General features: G+C 32.4%; 1 protein-coding gene across 1 annotated transcript in view; it reads left to right on the top strand.

The window, feature by feature from the left end:
• LOC106129267 (putative polypeptide N-acetylgalactosaminyltransferase 9) overlaps positions 1-21,595 on the top strand; it is a 134,855-nt gene that overhangs the window by 18,351 nt on the left and 94,909 nt on the right. The window lies entirely within an intron of this gene.

Below are 21,595 nucleotides of genomic sequence, written 5' to 3'. Positions count from 1 at the left end.
CTTAAATGCTGGCTGCTTTATACTTAGGTATAGGTATGTAGATGCAAAATAAAATAAAAAAATTATATATATCAAATTTATGAGGCCTTCAAATTATGTGACTATCAAATTGGCTTTGTCTAGTAAGGGATGGAGACTTAGCACAGCACTATTTTGTTAAACTATTAAAGCTTTAAATTTCAATAAAGTTAAAAAAATTTAACCGAAGAATTCATAGATTTTCATAGGTACATGTAAAAAGGTACGATATTGTACACGTTTAATTAATGGAGAAAAGGAAAATATATTCATAGCACAAAATATGAAGAGCGAAGTTGCAGAAGGGCAATCTTTTTATAAAATACTGCGGCATTATCATGTCCTGTTACAAATTAAATTCTTCTTATCATGACGTCCCTTATTAAGGAAAACGTTTTATTAAAGCAACAGGCCTATTTGAGTCCAGTTTATTTCCTTTATACCAAGCAGTTTTGTCGCATTTTTGTAATGAGGTTATTTTATCACGATATTTCGGTACGCATCTTTCATAAAAATATTATATTTATAGGTTCTCTTGTTAAATCAAAGCTTTATTTGATATAAAACTACATTTACTTGTGTTTTATTTGTTACTATGTACCTACTTGAGGACTCAGTTCTCTTAGGAATTCAATTCTTTTTAAGCCGATTTCTGCAAGCGAAATTCTAAATTTCAGTTATACTACATTATGATTGACGTTTCCTAGATAATATTTTCTAAATGTAATAAAAAAATACATTTTTTTAATGCCAAAATAACTTATTTATTTGAAATGTTTATATTAAAAGTTAAGTGATTTTGTGTACTTACTTACCAACATTTAAGAATGATTCTTATTTTTTTCAGGTAACCATCACTTTCTATCGAATCAGATTGCTTCGATGATACTAATGTAAGTACGGCAAACATCTAAATCAAATTAAGTCACTTTAAAAGTAAGTCTCCCCATTCTTGCTGTAAATCTTGTAGGTAGGTACTTGTAATAAAAAAAAAAAATTTTTGTTGGTTACTGTTTCATTGCAGTTTATTAACATTAACCGCACATATACCTAAATACAGATTAAAGGAATCCCTAATCGTACATTAAGCCGGAACTTACCTAATCCCCGGCTTAACTCCACTAAAACCTAACAACGTAACTAAAACGAAATTTTGCGTCAACTGACGCAGAGCGCTTTTCCATTATACTAGTATATATCCGTTCTTAACTTACTAATATTATAAATGCGGATTTCTGTCTGAGTCTCACGATTTCACGGCTAAATTGCATCACTGATTTTAATGAAATTATGTGTGAAGTGTGTGATGTAGTAAGTCTGTCATTCTAGGAAAAATTCTAGAAGCTTCAAGCATAAGCATTTCTGTTGAACATGGGCGAAGCTGCAGAAAAAGGGTTGTTTATTATACCTCTCGTTTCATCATCATTCTTTAACGTAGGTTAAGTGAAAAAATAGTAATCGTGCCAAGTGTAAAGTTGTAGTCTCAGCCCAACTTACACGAAAAGGAGAAAACAGGCGTGATTTTATTATATACTAGCTGTTGCCCGCGACCACGTCCGCCTTAAATCTTATAAAAAAAAACATAAAAATCCGTACGTAGTTTTCAAATGAAAGAGTGACACACACACACATACACATATTACAAACTTTCGCATTTATAATAAAAGTAGAATAGGATAAGTAGGACAAGTAACCGCGTTTTTTTTTACCATTATCACAAAAATATCGTGTCGTCACTCGCAGTGGAAACAAACGAGTGTACTACCGCGAGATTCAGCGGGACCAATTACCAGCTACATTACTTCCCAACCACGGCCCCGGTGGTCCTAAAATATCTACCCTTTGGAACCATTAGTGGCCCGTTTCATCCGATAAGCCATATTTGCCTGTTACGAGTAGGTATATGTGATGTTACGGCAATGATTTTAGAAGCGTATGACTATTTGCGTTTGGGACGTTTAATTGAAAGTTTAATAGCAATTGATAACTGTTTGTTTGTTTGTTTTTAGTGGTCAATAAAGGGTATCACAGAAAACTGACACCCTTTAATGTCGATACTGATTGATTTTATTTGATTGATTGATAGCTATTATAGAATTTAAATTAAAATAATTCATACGTACATATAATTATGACTAGTCTTGCATACAAAAATACTGTTTATCAAGCTAATTTTTATTTATTGTTTCTGATGCGGGTGGATAGACGTAGGTACGTATCAGGTATAATATTAAAAAAAATTATGAACATATAAAAGTTTTATACATTTTCGTACCATAATGATTTGAAATTCTATTAAAGTTTAATGAACTTCCAATCCAATAGATGGGGAATTTCACGAAAAAATAATTGCTTTTTAATGTTTTATAATGTCGTTAAGTAGGTATGTATATGAATAGGCAATTTATAAAATACCGTTTTAAATATAATATGCAAAAACCTAATCAGCTTTACAAAACTGTTATTTTTTTTTACCAATTAACTGGTAACGGTATTGTTAAGAAAATAAAATTCAATCATAAAATTTTGAAGAAATATATATTCCTACGGGACATATAAATACATCAGCAGATAAACATTAGCTTCTAAGTTCAAAACAGTTAAAAGTTCAATAAAACTACATTTTAAACAGAACGTGTTCAAAATGTATGTAGTTTTATTTTTTACATGTGTACTTTGTATCTCACAGAAAAAAAGACAATATGTGTATATTCTTTGTCCTTCCGCGCTTGTGTATTAGTGAAGAAAAAACATATTGTAAAAGTCAATCCAATCAAAGAAAGCTCATAAACTTGGGATAATTCTTTTAGGCGATAATACAATGACTATCTATAAAAAATACTTTCCAATGCCAACACATGAGAGGTCAAAGGTCGCATTCACACCAGCAGTCGCTGACCGCCAATTACATTGATTGTTTAGAGTTGTCTCATCCAATCTTATCCATTGTTCGCGCTCGCCGAAGATTGTTTGGAAATAATGACTCACTAGCCATATTGTGTGAATGTACCTTGCTATTATTATTAGTACTTTATTTTGTTTTTCCGTTCTTTATTTCGTCATGTCGTTTATTATTTATTATTTTGTTTCAATCGCCTTTAAAAATAGAGGAAGGATCGCATAACTAGAAAATAAAAATTCAATAATTCCTTTGCACCTAATCAGGGTATTCTATAGAATCCTTTGCAAAACCGTGTGTAAAGTCAACAGAAAATAATGAAACAATTACTCGGGCCCCATAATGTTACCTCTGTACAACAACAAAGATGAAAGAGTTTAATTCATATAATTATACTTTTTATACGGTCCAATTTTGGGAATACTTAGAGATTTCCGTAAACAATAAAATAAACTTTTGCATTTAAGCTGACCATAAAAATAAGATGGGAAATTTTAATTCACCCTTTGGGACGCGTAAACTTGAAATTATGTGAAACAATTTGTGTGAAATTTTGTTTCATGAGTACCGTGGAAAAATGTCCTGTTAGCTTGAAAAGAAAATAAAAATGAAGACCTTGCAACACAATTTTATACATAGACAGGTGACAACACCGGTGTGACAAATGCGCAAACTTAGTTTGAGTTACATAAACAAACAATACTCGTAGTGTTAAATTTCTACACAATCGGTCCAGCCAATTCTTAGAAATTAACATAAGCAAAAAAGGTTTGCAAGTGTTCCTATAAGCGTTCCAGTTAACAAACTAAAAATAATTAACCTTAATATAAGCTTTTTCTCAAATGAAAATTACTTAAAAATAATTTAAAGCACCAATCGCCATCAGCATCAATCAATCAATACAGGCAGCAATTGTCAATTCTAATCGTAAACAAATTTTAATCACTTGAGCAGTTCCACACATAATCACTACACACCAACCTCCAAAAAATTCCTCTTTATTAAGTCTAAAAATCTGACTTCACGCGTAATCTGAATATTTATAATATTTCTATATTATTCCTTATTCATTTCCAATAACTTAAATGTATTAGCAAAGATTTACTTTCATAATTATATTGACGATCAATATTTCGGCATTGATATAGATGTGATTGTAGATAACCAGTATAAAACTCCTGCAGTAGCTAAATAACCGGAACAATGCCCTCTTCTTAACAATGTAACGTCCACAGTTCTTTCTTACACCTCGAGTGTCGATACAGCACAATGTATTTTCTGGGCATTCTCTTTTTTTTTCTTAACCCTTTTCAAGTACGGGAATCGATACGCGCCTTTGTTGGACCAGATGGAAGTGTAAACATTTAAAATTTATATTATTTAGGGGCCCGTATAGGTATTTTAGAGAATGTGCTTATGATGTCGTTAAAGGCGACCAAGGGAATAGGCTCACATTAATTTAGTGCAAATTATATGATATTCTGGTTGCGAAGAAGAAAGAAAAGCGTACTTGTATGCCAACTGCTTCTTTTTGTGTGCAGATTGCTTAATCGATTGCAGATTGTTTAACTGATTATCTCAATTCCATCATTAAGCCGGTTAAACGGAAATGAACTTTAAGTCTTTTTCGAGACCGTTGGCCCTTTCTACCAAGTAAGTGATAAAGACGTAATAAACTGAAAAAAAATTGTTTACGAGTTTTTCCACATATTTGATAAATGTATGTTAACGTTGTAAGGAACCCTCAGTATGTAGGCTGTGGTGCCTTGCCCAGATTTATATATGTATTATGTTCCCAGTTTAATTTTAACTGGTAGCCGTATTTTGATTATACAGCCTCTTTTGATAAATACGTGCTCGACAGACAAAAGGACCGAGATTGTATCTGCATTGCAGACAAATGTGAGAATAATATACCTATGTGATGTTTGTTTTGCTTTTATTGCACACACATATAATCTATTCATATAATTACTCTGTTGAAGTTATTGTGTTTAGACTAAAAGCAGTACCTATATAAGCAAATAAATAAATTAGGTATACATACAGACATACATAAATTCACGACTCTTTTTCGGAGGAGCAGGCAGAGACTACCTCTTTCCACTTGCCACGATCTCTGCATACTTCCTTCGCTTCATCCACATTCATAACTCTCTTTACGCAAGGTATATACAGGACAAATTACGCAGATGGAGCCAAGAAGTAAGTTTGACACTTTTGTTACGAGATAATAAAATTAACGATACTATTTCTTTATAATAAATACTAACATAAATTAACTGAAAGACCCAAGACAATCAGAAAAGTTAGTTTGTCATTTTGCGCTGGCCGGAATTCGAAACCGGGACCTACTGTCTGATATACAAGCATACAACCGCTGTGCCACAAGGGTCGTCAAAGTAGCAGAGATGTACGAGTAAGTACGTGATTCGTGAAGATTGAATAAGGACAGACAAGAAGAAATATATCTTAATCACTTTCAAGTTCTTTGTCAATCTGGTCCAACCAAAAATCTATTCTAATTTTTCTTTTTGTGTACATATGTTTGTTTAAGAGTCACGTAAATACTACAGGTTTTATTGCGGTTAAACTTATTGATTTTGATTTGATTGCCCACGACATTTAAGAATAGTGGCCACCATATTTTATACTTCATATGGCGGGAAAGTATAAAAAAAGAACTTATTTTTGCGGATTGATTCCTTTATATGATTGAATAAAACTGTCACCCATGGCAGGCTTTTTCTAACTAAAGATACGCCATTACAAAATACGACGAAGCCGACTATATCTCTTATGGGTGGACAGAGCCAACAGTCTCGAAGAGACATTCAGCAGTTATGGGTTTATGGTATAATTGAGATTCAGATACCGATAGGTAGGTTGCTAGCCGATCGCCTAGAAGAAGAATCCCAAGTTAATTAATTAGCCTTACTAAATCTAGTGCAAAATAAAGATTTACTCTCAAAATGGTTCACAAAAACTTCCTTACATAAATATTTTTATTAACATTGTCAGTTATTAAGAATGCAAGCCGTAACAGAAAAGCGGTATCGCGGTGGATCAACATAGTCATAATTTTTAATTAACAAGGGATCTGCAAGTATTTACTCGGATGCAACAGTATGTCTACCTTCCGTTTTCCTGTTAAAATATTTTTTTTTATTGTTTTCATTGAAATTGTAGACGTTGCTAAGTTACCTACTATTTGTTTTATATTGAGAGAGATACTCGTAATGATATAAAGATGGTACATTTGACAAGCCAAAATTTTTTCAAGACCTGATTCTGTTCGGCCAATTTAATACTCAACTCTTGCGAATTTGACTTTTATTTACATGTGATCTCTTAATATTTGCATAAGGAGTAGTCAAGTTATACTCGTAAGAAAACAAGGAAAAGGTGCTGGGTAACTGTCAATAATTAAAACATTAGTTTATTATTATATTTGTTACTATAACCTAATGAACCTACGTTGAATAAATCAAGGAAAATGTAATTTAAGTAGGTGAGTAAATAATTAAGATATCAACAGTGCAAAAGCGCCATAGACAACTGTACAGATAGAATCGCCTTAATATGCGTCTATGGACGAACAAAAACTAACACCGTTATACCATGTGGAATCTCCAACTTGACCGCGGCCGAAACCGTTAGGTTGGTCATTTGTATTGTATCGACGTATGTGTGCTATTGAATACTTCAAATGTTATATATTATTTTGTATACATCATGCTTTGGTATCTATTGATTCTTTTTTGTGACGTTAAGTTTCTGTCAAGTATTTGTTTAATTCATATAGTCACGACTATATCCCTTGCGGATTATACAGAGCCAGCAGTCTTGAAAGACCGATAGGCCACGATCGTATTTGTTTCTGTTATGGTTTTTAGGAATTTTATTTAGTGAAACATTTTTGATTAGATTTTTTTGTCTTTGATTTTAGTAGAGATGATTGACCATAAAGTTATAACAAGTTTTATCAAATTATTAGTTTTAATGTAACTTTTTGAATAATATTTTTTACCATGCTACTTGACATTAGGTAAATTTAAAATCATAATAAATATAAGAATGTGCCACTTAAAAAAGTGGCAACATTCTTCATAATATTTTAAGGTTTCAACTTCAAAACACGTAGCGTTTTTTTATCATGAAATTGTCCAGGAAGGAATACTTAAATCTAAAAATAGCTATTTGATTATAGTCTTCATTTGTAACCGTGACCCAATGTATAGTTAGAGAATTTTTTATTGTTCTCATATCATGTTGTTAAGAGGTCGTATGTTTTATGTTATGTTTATCTATGTTATGGTGTGAACTTGTTTATTTATAACAAAAGAAAATTTGGAAATTTTGGTAGACATTTCCACTTTAATGGCGTTTTATAAACTAACCCAAACCAGATACACAAGAAGACTTTTATGTCGCTAGTTTTGGGACAAGTATTTTTTCTTCCTCCAAAGGAGAGTAAGATTCCTTCTTCCAAACAAATCTTGTCAATTCATCATTATCTTGTCTTTGGCGAGCCACACGCGCAGATTACGAAGGAAATTTTCTAGGTCAACAAATATATTTGTTGTAGCAATATATCGCTTTATCGGTAAATACAAAGTTTGATCGCAAATCATGACATAATAATTGCATTGATTATGTAAAAACGAATCAAATAAACATTATCGCTGTTCTGTATTCAGTGTCCACGCTCTACTGACCATGACGCATCGCATTCAACTCGTGTTATAGAGTATTAGTTAAAATTTCATGCTTTTATTTGCTCTTTATATTGCCTTCTATGTGTTATCCCACGCTATATCATTAGTTAGTTTTCAAATTTCTACAACCAATAGTTTAGCCTGTTTTTTTGACAGAAGACTTTATCATCAGTTAGCACTATACGATTAGTATCCTCTATTGACAACATAAATCTAATAACAAGCTACTGTTGTCTAATAACATAATTACATTTGTTTATCTAGATCGAAACGTGGACGCCTAGAGCAACTGTAATCCGGACGATTAATTTTAAACTTTGTTGAACGACCATAAAGATCAAATATGTAATCCGAACCATGTTATTGACCGTGAAACGAACAATGCGCCTTCTCGAATCATTAATAAAGATTTTCCATTCATAGTGTATTAGGTACATGGACCGGTTTCGTATTGTGAAATCATTTGAATACGCGAACATAAGTAGAATTATGATTAGTAGCTTTGTTAGTTACTTGAATATTTATAGGAATTATATGTTATTCACATAATTCATATATTTAAAATAGAAATTGGAAGTGCTTACATATAAAGCATGCAGTTAAGATATACTTTATTTGATTGACTGACTGAATTCTTTGCATGATACAATCATTACATACATTGTTGTTTTTAAAGTCAGTCAATCATTATTTCTCCAATCAAAGTGAATTTTCTCTTAAATATTCAGCTCTTTGATTGAAAACTTGGATTGAACTTATTTTGATAGTATTAAATTTTCAATTAATATTGGATACCTATTTTACTTTACCAAAAATTTTACTTACGTCATTGGATTTACATCTGGACAGTTAGAATTTTCTCCCAACTGGTCGCCCATATTCGGAAACCTGTTAAATACCGTCCCGTTAGTGAGGTCGTCTCGGCACCTAACGCTTGCTTTATTGGATTAGTCCCCACGGCCATTGACTCAAGACTTTGGCGCACTAAAAGCTATAAGAACAATTTCTGTGGCGTCCAATCGCTTGCATAAATACATACCATCACGCCTGTTTCCCATTGGGATTTAGGTAGGCATAGACTATAGATTTGCCCTTGCTACGATCCCTACAGACTCTCCCGCTTTCATTTACACTCATTACTCATATCATGCATATTCGACAATTACGAGTACTACTAGCATCTCCCTTTTTTTAAGAAATTCGAAATTTGTTTCTTAAGAGCTCGACAATCTGTCCCTCTGTCGTGTTCTGTCCTCATCCATTCTTTCCACATGTCCAAACCATCTCAACATATCCTTTTTAACACAAGCGTTCATATATCTTTATTTTAAAACCATGTTGTATGGTTTCTTATATTTCTGTTGTTAAAAGCTTTATTGAGCTGTTAGTCTATAACAGGTGAAGTTTGTAAGTTAAATCTGATACACTCATACCTTTTATTTATCACAGATGAATGAGAGTCAAAAGCCATAAGACCTGAAAAGAAGGCCACAAAAACTATTTTTAATGGTGCCACGTATTCCTAAAATTTATAACACTTTGGATATCCACAGGTCGTATAATTTGCTAACGACGCATTAAAGTTTCTAGTTGACTGCCTCTATTATGAGATGTCGTCGTATTTTCTAGAATTGATAATGAAAGTTATATTTAATGTCTGTTATGAAATAAAAAAGATCTTAAGCTAAACATTAAAGTTCATGCTTTTGATGTGCCGATGTCTTTATATTATGAAGTTCGTAAAAAATGTGCCGCTAGGTATAATAACCTTATAGTGTTGTTAATATTCGAGCAGGTATCATTATTTGATAAGGTTCGTTCGTTCGTTCGTAAGCTAATAAACTTGGGATTCTTATATTAGGCGATAGGTTCGCAAAATGTCACTATTTTAATCTCAATTCTATCATTAATCCCTTCAGTTGAACGTAGCCTCTCAGTCTTTCTCCAACAAACTGCTGACATAGGCAATAGGCAGTACTCCGTAATGGATAAAGACGTTATAATATGTATTATTTAATGTTATATTGATATCAAGTTCTGTGAATTCGTTATATGTTTTGGATATTATATTACGTTTCGTGGAACTAATATTTGATAACTTTCGTTCCATCTAATATGCCTATTTGATTTTGTTTTATTTGTAACGAGTTATTGCTATACGAAACATCCCACGGCCATGAATAAAATGAAAACAAGATAAAAGTTTTCTAAACCAGTATACTATAAACAAAAAAAAATATATAAAAATGATAGAAAACAAAATAACTTATTTAAATAACAATTTAATTTTATTTACAAATAATGCCAAAAACTATTGGGTCGATTTTCATGATGTTTGGCACAGAGACAGACGGAGTTTATGAAAAAAGTATATATTTATTTAATTGTATTAAAACATATATAAAACAACATTATAAAATATTTTTTATTCTAATCAATAGTTTGTTATAATCAATATAAGTAAGCACATCGTATATTCTAAATGTGCAATCGCATTTGGCAATCAAAGATCGCGCAGACTTTCACAATAGCTATTATAATTTAATGAAATGGGAAGCGTCACATCTCAGCTAATTGTTCTACAATCTTGCATCGTCCCGCTGTGCCGACATAATCATAACATAACGCTCTCGTTGGGTAACTACTTCATTGTGATCTGGGTGTAATGGGAAAAATGGAATGTGCAAGAAAAAAAATAGACGGATTTTGTCGGCATCGAGGTTGAATAATGAAAAGGTGAAGTCAATTTGATGGTGGGTTGATTACCTGAGTCTGGTAGTCCTGGTAGCGAAGACTAAGTACCGAATTTAGAAATTTCTTTAATTTTAAGAAGAAATTTATATAGTCAGTCATGTATTTATCCCTTGCGGGGTAGACCGAGCCAACATTCTTGAAAAGACTGAAGGGTTCAGCTGTATGGCTTTATGATGGAATTGAGATTTAAATAGTGACAGGTTGCAATCCCATGGCCAACAAGAAGAATTCCAAGTTTATTAGCTTTTTCACAGTTATATTATTTAAACATCGTTTTTTTCCTTTAAATTAATTTTATAAACAGCTTTCACCTTCGGCTCCAACCACGTGTACTGTAATCCCATGTTGTCGTATTTCAAACTATGTGTATGCAATGTTTCATGGAAATCGGTTTTGTGATTTAGACCTAACAGATAAACTTACCTTTGTGTATATAATATAAGCTGAAATTAGGACACAAAACATGTTAAAGTTGAAGTCAAGACCATAGGAAAGCATTCCTTGAAATACAATCCACGCAAAATGAATTTATGAGCCTGCATTTATCAACACGATTACATAAGCGTTCGGCTACACAATCAGATTAATTTCAATGTGGTTTTATTGTCACTGTTGCATCTAGTGCAGCTGCAATCATTTCCAATTCAATGCATATTTGTCACACATTATCGTATTGACTTTATAAGCTCAGTTTTTATCTGGTCTCAGAAAACGAATTATTGGACAACTTACAAGACATGAAATATTTGTTTAATTTTTTTTTATATCTGTTATGTTATCCGTTTTATATTGCATAAATAATAATAAAAAAACATATTGTTTGTTTAGTTACAGTTCTATAGAAACCTACAATGTTTTAACAGTCACTGTGCCTGATAAAAATACTTGTTAAGGTATAATTTTAAACAATTTTACTTAATTATATGAAGTTCTATGTAGTTCTAATGGTTTTAAGTATGTAACTTTTTAAATAGCAGTAACTTAGCGCCTTAACAGGTTCCCTCTCCGATAGATCACATATGAACAAATTATTTGTAAAATCTTTTTTTTTTTTATATGTTATGAACAGAGAATCGGTTTAATAACAATAATTTATAAATAACAATATTTTCAAACAAATTAATGAGTAGTTATAAGTGGCTTTATCAAGGCTTTGCAATCTTTCACATCTTACTTTAATCACAACCCTATAAACAAACTAAATTAGCAGAATTAAACCCGTTTCTAACGTTTGCACAGGCATAAATTTACATTAACGACTATTTCGTGTTACCTACTGTCGACGGCTGGAGTGTTTCGGAACATTGTAGTGGCATAGATGGCGAATAGGGAAGATACGTTAGTCAGTCGTCCTGGCGAAAGGTTAGGTCAAGAATATGTTTAAGCGACAATTTTAAGGTTACTTTTATGAATGTTATGAAGAAAGTTTTAAATTTGGATGAAGCGAAATGTGTATGCAAGCGGAAAGGTGTAGTCTCTGTTTAATAGACGGGCTTAATGTATGCATGTTAGGTAAAAAAAATACACCAATAGTGATTTAATTTTCAGAACATATGTAATTCGTCGCGTGGTCCGTATAACAAACTTTATTGGAGAAATATTTGTAAATGTTTTTTATAATATGTTATAAAAATTATTAACTACAAAAAATCTGTATAAATATTTTTATTAGGTACAATAGTGAGAAAGTATTGTTATGATTAGAGTATACAATAAAAATATCATGAAATAAAATTTAAAAGATTCACACCCATCGCATCTAACATTTACACATCATTGTGCGATATATGTTATTTTCTCTGGGTATGTCGCATACCTAATTGCAAACTTGTGGACCTTTAACTCAAACAAGTTATGCCTGTATTTTATACTACATGTTGAACAGATGTGTTGTATTTTGATTTGTTTTAAAATGAAGTTTTGCTTATTCTGTTATATTATTTATGTTTCCTTTTATTAAACTAAATTTTTCGTTGTTATTCTAATACTTTTATCTCATAGCTGCCGTTCAAGGAAAATTTTCGCCATTATTAGTATGCCGCTATATTTTACCAATTTAGCAGTTCTTTTGCGTTCTATCGTACATACATTTTATTACGTTTGTATTCCTTACGGGTTAAACAAAGCCATCGTCCACAGAAGAACCCCAAGTTTTTTAACTTTTCCCTTAATTGGCTCTTTCGACATCTATGGCATTTCAAAAAGCCGGGAACCACACGGCCTTTTGCTCCCTTATAAGAGTTAATATCAGCCTTTTCCTTATATATATTTAGGTAAACTGTTTTTGAATAAATCTGTGTGTATTTACAGTGTGACTTAAATTAAATTCCTTCTATAAAACTTGATAAATTGGTATTCAAGTAATAAAGACGTGATATTACTATTTTCTAAATGATGCGCTACAACTACAGTTAATCAAGAAAATATTTTACAATATGGCTGCATAGTTTGCAATCGCAAAAGTAAATGTCCTTAATAGCTACACCGCTTACTATAGTCAAGACAACTTGATTACGATGAGTCATGTCAATGCACTGTCCGGTCTAACTCGGTTGGTATATTTTAAATGGTTTAAATAATGTGATTGTAGTCACTTATCAATTCTATTGACTATTCTGTTGAGTTAGATTGTTTTTTTAAAGTGATATGATGTATTTTTAAATAGGTAATCATTGTTATCACATTTTTAAAACTGTTTAAAATTGTAAGTTTAGGCTACGAGATTATTTTCTTCCTTTCTGTGTACCGCTGCGTCATTGAAATTATAATGCTAACAAAAAGCTCACATTAAAACGATTTCAATAATAATTGATTGAGAAGTTTCTATACTAATTTACAGCATGGCAACGGAATTAAATGCTTAAAAGCAGGTTATGACAACTAGTTTGTACGAAACCAGTATTTACAAAAACAAAGGCTTTTCGAAAAAAAAAATTACATATTCCTTGTAGGTATAGGAACTTTTTACTAATGTGAATATAACGAGGCAAAACGTCAAATGTAAATGGTGATATAAAAATATTTTTTATTTTAAATTGAAAAGAAGTGCCGAGTGGTTCCCGGCACCAATATAAATAGAAAAGTACTACTCCATCTCTTTCCCGTGAATGTCGTAAAAGGCGACTAAGAGATAAATTTATAAACTTGGGATTCTCCTTTTAGGCGATGGGCTAGCAACCTGTCACTATTTCAATATCAATTCTATCATTAAACTAAACAGCTGAACGTGCCCTTTTTTCAAGACTTCTTGCTCTGTCTACCCCGCACGGGTATACGTGATTATAATATATGTATGTATTTTAAAAGAACTATAATAAAATCAAACACTCACGTTCTCATCTGACGGAATAACATGAACTGTTTATCTAACCATAAGATCATGTTATTTTGAAAGCATTCTCCTAGTGTTTTGTACTAATGTGCTCAGCTGTTCCGCATTAGAGATTATATTTTTAGCTTTATTGGCTTCCGAGACTGCACTTAATGCGTTCCCTTGTACCCTTTCAGAGTGTTGGTTGACGATCGACGATATCAACAAAAGGAAACACGATAATGCTCTATTTTAGAACATATTTCCATTTTACACAATAACAAACTAATTCCAACCATACCAGGAGGTTATAGTGTTCAATTTTATCTGAACATGGACAGATACAAATGGACTTCGAGTCTAGAAAAACTTTTTTGCTCTCATTCTGATATATTGTTCACATTACAACAATCTTGTTTTAGAATTAGTTTTATGACAAAGAACCTTTTCTCTTTTGATGACTGTAGGGAATTTTTATGAACCTTGAACTTCTTTACTATGTTTTTTCATTACGACCACTTTGCTCGAATATTTTTGTTATCACTTTTCGTATGAAATGTAATTTTCGGAAGAAAAGTACCTACATAGATTATCTTTAAGTGTTGTTTTATCTTTTTTCATTTAGCGACTATGTTATTTAATATTTTAGTCACTAAGTGTAAACTATATCTGAGTCTTGTATATTTTTGCTATACTCTTTATATGTTGTTCCATAATAGTAGTCCTTACCTTAAAATGTTCATCTTGGTCAAAATGAAATATTTATAAAAATACTAATAAAATACAGCTTAAATTGATATAGATTCAAATCTGTTTTCTAAATATCGATGCTCTTTCTATTCATGTCTAAAGCGAATCTATCATCTACATTCTACATAATGTGACCTTTCGCTCTGTGGTCTATGGCTTTGAATTCTCAGACTCATGATTCGATCTCTTCGCTTGATTCACGCTTTCATGCAGTTTTAGAAGTCGTGTATTGGGTACATTTATGTAGAAAATGCTATTAAGTAATTTTTTTAGATGCCTTTACTTTGGTTGTGATTGTTTTAATTCTCGTCAGTGTTTCGTTTGGTGCCACTATATGAAGAAAATAAAGTTAATTTCACTACTGGCACTCTATAATGCAACCACAAGAAAATTAACCGTAAACGCTTGCGGGGGATATAAAATAAAAAGATAAAGAAAATTTTATATAAACAAAAATGTATTTATAATAAAACAAACATATATTTAATATTACGTGTTAGCATTTATACTTAACAGTATAATTAAGTGCCAACGTTTTATTTAAACCACTCCTACTCTACTATCAATCGTTTTAAATGTATTCTTTGCACAAAGCATTCAAGGAAGTGGTCAATAAATACTCGGCAAATATAATGTCCATAATGTCTATTTCTGTCGCCGCATGTACCTTCCGTGACATTAAGCATAGGACACAAGTGCGCATCGGACCGCCTAGCGAAAGCACACCAGCTTTCACAACCTGTGACCTTTGACTGGGCTCTATTTCCGACCACCGACGGGTCGTAACTAAATTCCAAAATAAACCGTAACTCTTTAAAGATAGAGCCCAATTTCGGTAATTTCGTAGTTAGTGTTCAAGCCGATGAGAATCAAATATTGTTTCCAATATAATTTTCACCGAGTCTCGTTAAAGTGATCACTTGTATTCATAACCAGTCGTTAATTGCTTGTAGAAAGTTTATTAGTTAAATAGTAATGTGCGAGGGCTTCAAAGGGCTCGGTTATTAAAGTCTCATTTGTTACTTAACAGGTTGGTGTATTTTATCATTTGTAGTAACTTCACAGTTAGTGTATTAATATTGATGGCTTTTGTCATTATCGATATGAATTTGAAACCACGTGGCATATTTCAAATTCAATGTGTTTAGATAGATCTTGATAGAGTTTTACAATCTGCGCGGGAAGAAAACCCGCCGGCACAGATAATGTTATTTTTGGAATAGAAATAGGTAGCTTTAATATGAAAATAAAATAGGTACAATACCCCTTGATGACGTCAACAAAATCGCTACCAGATCATCATTATGTAATAGATACACACAAATAAACACGTCTATATCCCTTGCGGGGAAGACAAAGCCATAATAATAAAAAATAGGTATATCAAGTGAAGGGAAGACTTGCCAGAAAGCCTGCAAACACAAACAGTGACAAAATAAGTGCCACCCTAGTTGGTTCTTTCTATAGGTCAATGATGAACCCGTAACACAATTTCAAACTTACGGGTCTAAAATACGGTTTAGTTTACCTGCAAAGGTTGCGGAGGTCAGATGGGAGTTGCTTTGTGTAAAACTCACCCAATCCAGGATCTATGGTCAAAGGCATATCCCGGACTCCTCTCAAAGTCCTAAGACTGCATTCATGCCGTATTTACTTATTTACATACATACATACATATGATCACGTCTGTATCCCTTACGGGGTAGACAGAGCCAACAGTCTTGAAAAGACTGATAGGCCATGTTCAGCTGTTTACTTATTTCGGTGTGATAAAATGTAATTTCTTTGTTTCAGGTTGGTTCCTTCCTGCGTTACAATTTCTTCGAGATGACATTAAAGGCAAGTCGTAGCCAGTCAGTTAGCTCCCGCAGCGTAGCACGATTAATTATTGCTATTTCGCTTTTTATTATGACGTGAAACGAGACAGCGATAGTTTATCGTGCTATAAAAATGATTATTTAAACTTAATAGGCGATAGTTGGTTGAGTTAATTAACTAGTTTAATCAAACTATTAACATTAACTTTTTACTAATAACATAAATGAGAGTATTGTATGTATTTATGTTTGTTAACCTTTTGCTTGAAATCTACTAAACTGCTTTGGATAAAAAGTGAAGTATCATTGATTAAGTTCTTCCATTGGGTCTCAATTCCACATAAGTCATTTAATGTTATTTGTTATTAAATTCAATTCAATTCAACTCAATTTATTTATTATGTGTATTAAACTACATTTGAATGAAAGTAATTGTAATAATTTCTGAATATGGATAACGGTTTTCAGCCTAAAAGCGATTATGAAAAACATTATTGGAATGATTAATATTGCAGTATCACGCGACTTATAATTGTTATTTATGTACTTGTTAAAAACTAATTGCTTAATGTTTTTATTGGAACAAAATTTGTTTTGACGTTAAGAAGAGTTTAGTTTCTCTAGTGATTAACGGGCTTTTGTATTGTTTGTACTTGAAGAGTAATTTTGTTCTATAAATACTTCTCAACAAAATTCTAATTTTTAGAAGAACGTAGGTAGTTAATATTTAAAAAGTTTACTTATAGTCCTGTTTATTTGTGTAAGGCATTTGAAAGCTCTATTATTCATTTCTTTTTCTTCGGGTCTTCTGAAAGAGATTTCTATTGAATAAGTTTGACGACCAGGGCATGATGAGAAACATCTTGGATGTTTATCTATATGAGTATTAAGTTTGAAATATAGTATCGTTGAGTTAGTATCTCGTAATGTGTACCTAACTCGATACTATAGTCTCAAACTTACTTCGAGGCTTACTCAATCTGTGTAATCTGTCCCGTATATAACAAATAAATTAGGACCCTTATACTATAACATAATTTTATTTTTAATGTTTTCGGAACACAATGTGTCCATAAGTATTCTTAGTAAAATTATATGATAGGCTTGAATCTTGATTAAAATTTTCTTTAACCCACTTTATGGCATAACAGAGCCATGTGGGCGCGAAGCTCCACTAATTAATTAAATTTTCAATTCATTCAATTTTCAGATTTCATTTCAAAATCAGTTGGGAATTCTTCAATTATTTTCTGACTTGCTATAACCGATTTGGGAAATAGCAAGGGTGGAATTTACAATATTCAGGTTTATTCCTGGTTTAAAACCAATTAATTTACGTTAATTTAGCTTGTGGTTGATTAATTGCATCTGGTGTCTTGTTAGTAATGGTTATGATAACAATTAACGAATTATTTATGACATTATTAAACGCTTAGACGATACAGAAAAACTGCGATGTGTAGAATTTGTCGTGAATTTTGTTTGTGAATATTAACAGTTTTGAGCTCAAATTTTAATACACTTATACAAAACATCACGTCTCTTTCCCGGAGGGGTAGGCAGAGTTCATCTTATCAAGAATACATCTTTCCATTTGTCACGATCCCTGCAAACTTATTTAGCTACATTCACGTTAAGAACTCTCTTCATACAAGCTCGGTAGTATAGGATACTATTGACCTGACCTTTCGTCAGGACTCCTAAGAATATAGCCTGTTTGTAATACAATTGTGCGATATGTTGTACACAACAAATTGTTTTTAAACGGTACAACCGGCATTCTTTTTTCAAACTGTGTCACAGACTATAGACTGGCCGTGTGTCTAGCTTTAGTATTGAGGTCGACATTCAGGTTCTTCATATCATTTAACTATTTCTTTTTATTGTGGCCGGTTTAACCACAGTGCCGTGTGGTTCCCGACACATACATAAATACATACATAAAATCACGCCTCTTTCCCGGAGGGGTAGGCAGAGACTACCTCTTTCCACTTGCCACGATCTCTGCATACTTCCTTGTTTTTTGTTCCCGACACCAATATTAAAAAAGTATAGGACTTCTCCATCTATTTCCAATGAATGTCGTAAATGCGACTGAGGGATAGACTTATAAACATAAGATTCTTTTTTAGGCGATGGGCTAGCAACCTGTCACTATTTGAATCTCAATTCTATTATCAAGCGAAAAAAGCTGAAAGTTGCCTTTCAGTCTTTTCAAGACTGTTTGCTCTGTCTACTCGGCAAGGGATATAGACGAATTTTTGAACGATACCAAGTAAATGTTATAGAAAATGAATGTGGCGAGACTTTGACGAATTAGATGTCATTTGCATATACAAAGCGATAAGGTTTTGTGGCTACTTAATATTGTGGTAAAATTGGAAAAGCAGGTCAAGGTTGTATATCTATATATATTCATGTTTTATTATTCGATAAGTATATATGACTATTGATCAAAAGTAGGGCCGATACTTTTTATGTCATTATTGCCTTTTATATATTGTGACAAACAGCCTACCGAAAGTCTTAAATTTAAGGCTCTCAACAATTTCTAAGTCAGTCTCCACGAAAATATAAATTGCCTTTAACATTAAAATGGATCTTTGGCCTTTAATTGTGCTAATAAAAGATGATTCATATCGAAATTCGTCGCGCTCCAGGAACTCGATTTGAATTTAAATGTAAGAAAATTTATTACTCAAAAATGTTATATTGCCATGTCTATTTTTATGGGAGAAAGAGCGCTTTAAATTTTGTGAATAGAAACCGTTGTCTGTACTTAATTTAATTATTTTTTTGGTTATTGTATTGAAGTAGACATATAAATTACATTTGATTTTTATTTTTATGCTCTTGTGTAGGCAAAGTAGTGTTTTTATTATAGAAAAAACGTATTTTGCCCCGAGCCCCGAACTGATGACGATTTCTAACAGAATTTTTTGTTAAGTTGGAAAAGTTTCTGATTACTGAAAGGCTAAAAAATAGTCTCTGACTTCCATTTCTGTTTTAAATGTCATTAGGTACTATTATCACTACATAGTATAAAACAAAGTCGCCCATTTTGTCTGTAGTCCCTTCGTATGCATAAAACTTTAAAACTACGCAACGGATTTTGATGCGGTTTTCACTAATAGAAAGAGTATTTTCTCCGACAGGTTTTTATATATAATTGAAATACATTGAAACTATATTAGCTGAGTTATAGCGATTTATGTCCAAGAAGTCAGAAAAAAAATCTAATTGAAGATTGCATTTGTGCGTGCGCCGCTTATACCGTTGGATACAAGTAAGAACAATGTATAGCAAAAACATTGGTCTTTATTAGTTCTACAAAAAAGTCCGCGATGACATATATCCCGCTTTTTTATTTAAGTCACAAAAACTACTTTTCTGTATTAAAAAAACATTTAATTCGTTGGGTGATGTTTAACTGGTGATATAACCAATAATACATATATCCATATCAAAATAAGTAAGTTCATCATCACGAGCATTTAATTTAGATTATTTTTGCAGTTTACAGTGTGTTATTTAGACATATAGTTTAGGAGATATCACGATATTAGTATTGCGTCCCTATAAAGAGTCACAGAAACCAAAAAACATTTTAATATTTTAAACGCGGTTAAGGGAAAGAGAAGTTAGTGTGAATTGAAAATTAGTATCCAATATGTGTTGGTGCGTTGACTGTATTTGTCGAAGTAGCGGGATACACGCAAACGAAGTTGCGCGGGTCAGCTAGTTATATATAAATGTAAATTCCATACTTTCCAAAGCAATCAAAGTTAGCTCCACCATAACGACTCATTCATGATCAATCTTGTGCATGCAATTTATCATGTTTCTTCATTAGTCTCTCTCAGGGATAAAAGACTGCATATAAATTAATAATGCAGTCTTATATTTCTATAAAACTAGCAATTTCTCCTTAACGTGTCTTAAGTATTTACATATCTAAAAACGATTTTAGCACATTGATGTAACATCAGTAAGTAGGCACTCAACATTCAGTTTTTCTTTTTAGCAATTTTCACACGGTTGAAATCTTGTAATTGTCACGACTATATTTTAGGCAATGTTCCTTCATATATTTTAATAATTCGACTATGCTTCTACACCTTAATTGAATTCAACAAAGATTACAAGTTGTGATACCGCTCGCAATATTGAACGTGGCCCATTGTATACCTATTCGTAATTCCATCGCAATGAGCCACCGTGAATTGTGCTTTTAGCCACACCGGGTTCGAACCCTGCATAATTCACGACTATGAAATTGATTCCTAGCTTCAATTTCACCGCGTTCTACGGAATTATTAGTAGTGTTATTGTTATATTGGATGCTAGGGAAAATTATATAAACACACTAGGGAGACCGCCTAGCTTGCATGAAGAGAGTTATGAATGTGGATGAAGCGAAAGAAGTGTGCAGAGATCGTGGCAAGTGGAAAGATTTAGTCTCCGCTTACCCCTCTGGGAAAGAGGCATTATTTTAATCATGTATTTACGAGAAACAAAAAGTCCTGCTAATTTCTGTTCTCACGAGAATTTCGGCAAATCGTCTCTTAGAAATGAAAAAAAAAAAACATATGTATTATTTATTTTATTTGACCTCAAGTATTTCCTTATTAGGGGTAAGAGGTGTTCTTTGGCCAATAATGAGAGTGTTCGGGATGAAAAGGTATTTGTGAGGCGAATTTGTGAAGTAGGGAATGAAATTTTGAAGGGACGCATAAGTGGTTCCGGTTTTAGAACTGAATACGAGCTGTTTAAGGTTTTTAAAGAGCGAGGAGCCCCCTGTATTCACGAACATTGAAAGGAAATATATCTCATCTTCTCTCTCTTTCTACCACTGCTGTTAACCTTTGAGGTTTAACATTGTAAAAATAAAATAAGAAGTTAGAAAATATGTCATAGTTTTAAGTACTCAATTCCTAATAAACAGTTATTCCTAATATACAGTAACAGATTGGGAAATAAGTGTAACATTTATGTAACATTTTTGTTTTGGTAAGTTGGATGGGCTGTTGACACTGCTTTTCGGACGGTCATAGTCTCCAAAATACAGGCTAGACCTAGTCTGGGTGCTTTGTCGACAGTACGTCAGGTTATTTATTAGCATTTACTATATGTATTTCGTTAATGTCACAATATCTAGCTACCTATGGCAATAAACGTTATTTTTAACTCGGAAAAGAAGAACCATTTCTTGCTCTCTGTTAGTTTTCAATTAGAACGCATGCAACATTATTTTCTTCATAATTATGAGCAGTGAGAGTAGTTAAGACAAATACAAATAAAAACAACTAAATTGCGCAATTTCATTTTT

The sequence above is a fragment of the Amyelois transitella genome, chromosome 13, assembly GCF_032362555.1.
Source record: "Amyelois transitella isolate CPQ chromosome 13, ilAmyTran1.1, whole genome shotgun sequence".
Lineage (NCBI taxonomy): Eukaryota > Metazoa > Arthropoda > Insecta > Lepidoptera > Pyralidae > Amyelois > Amyelois transitella.
The sequence above is the reverse complement of the archived record's forward strand: the minus strand, read 5'-3'. Positions and strand labels throughout refer to the sequence as shown.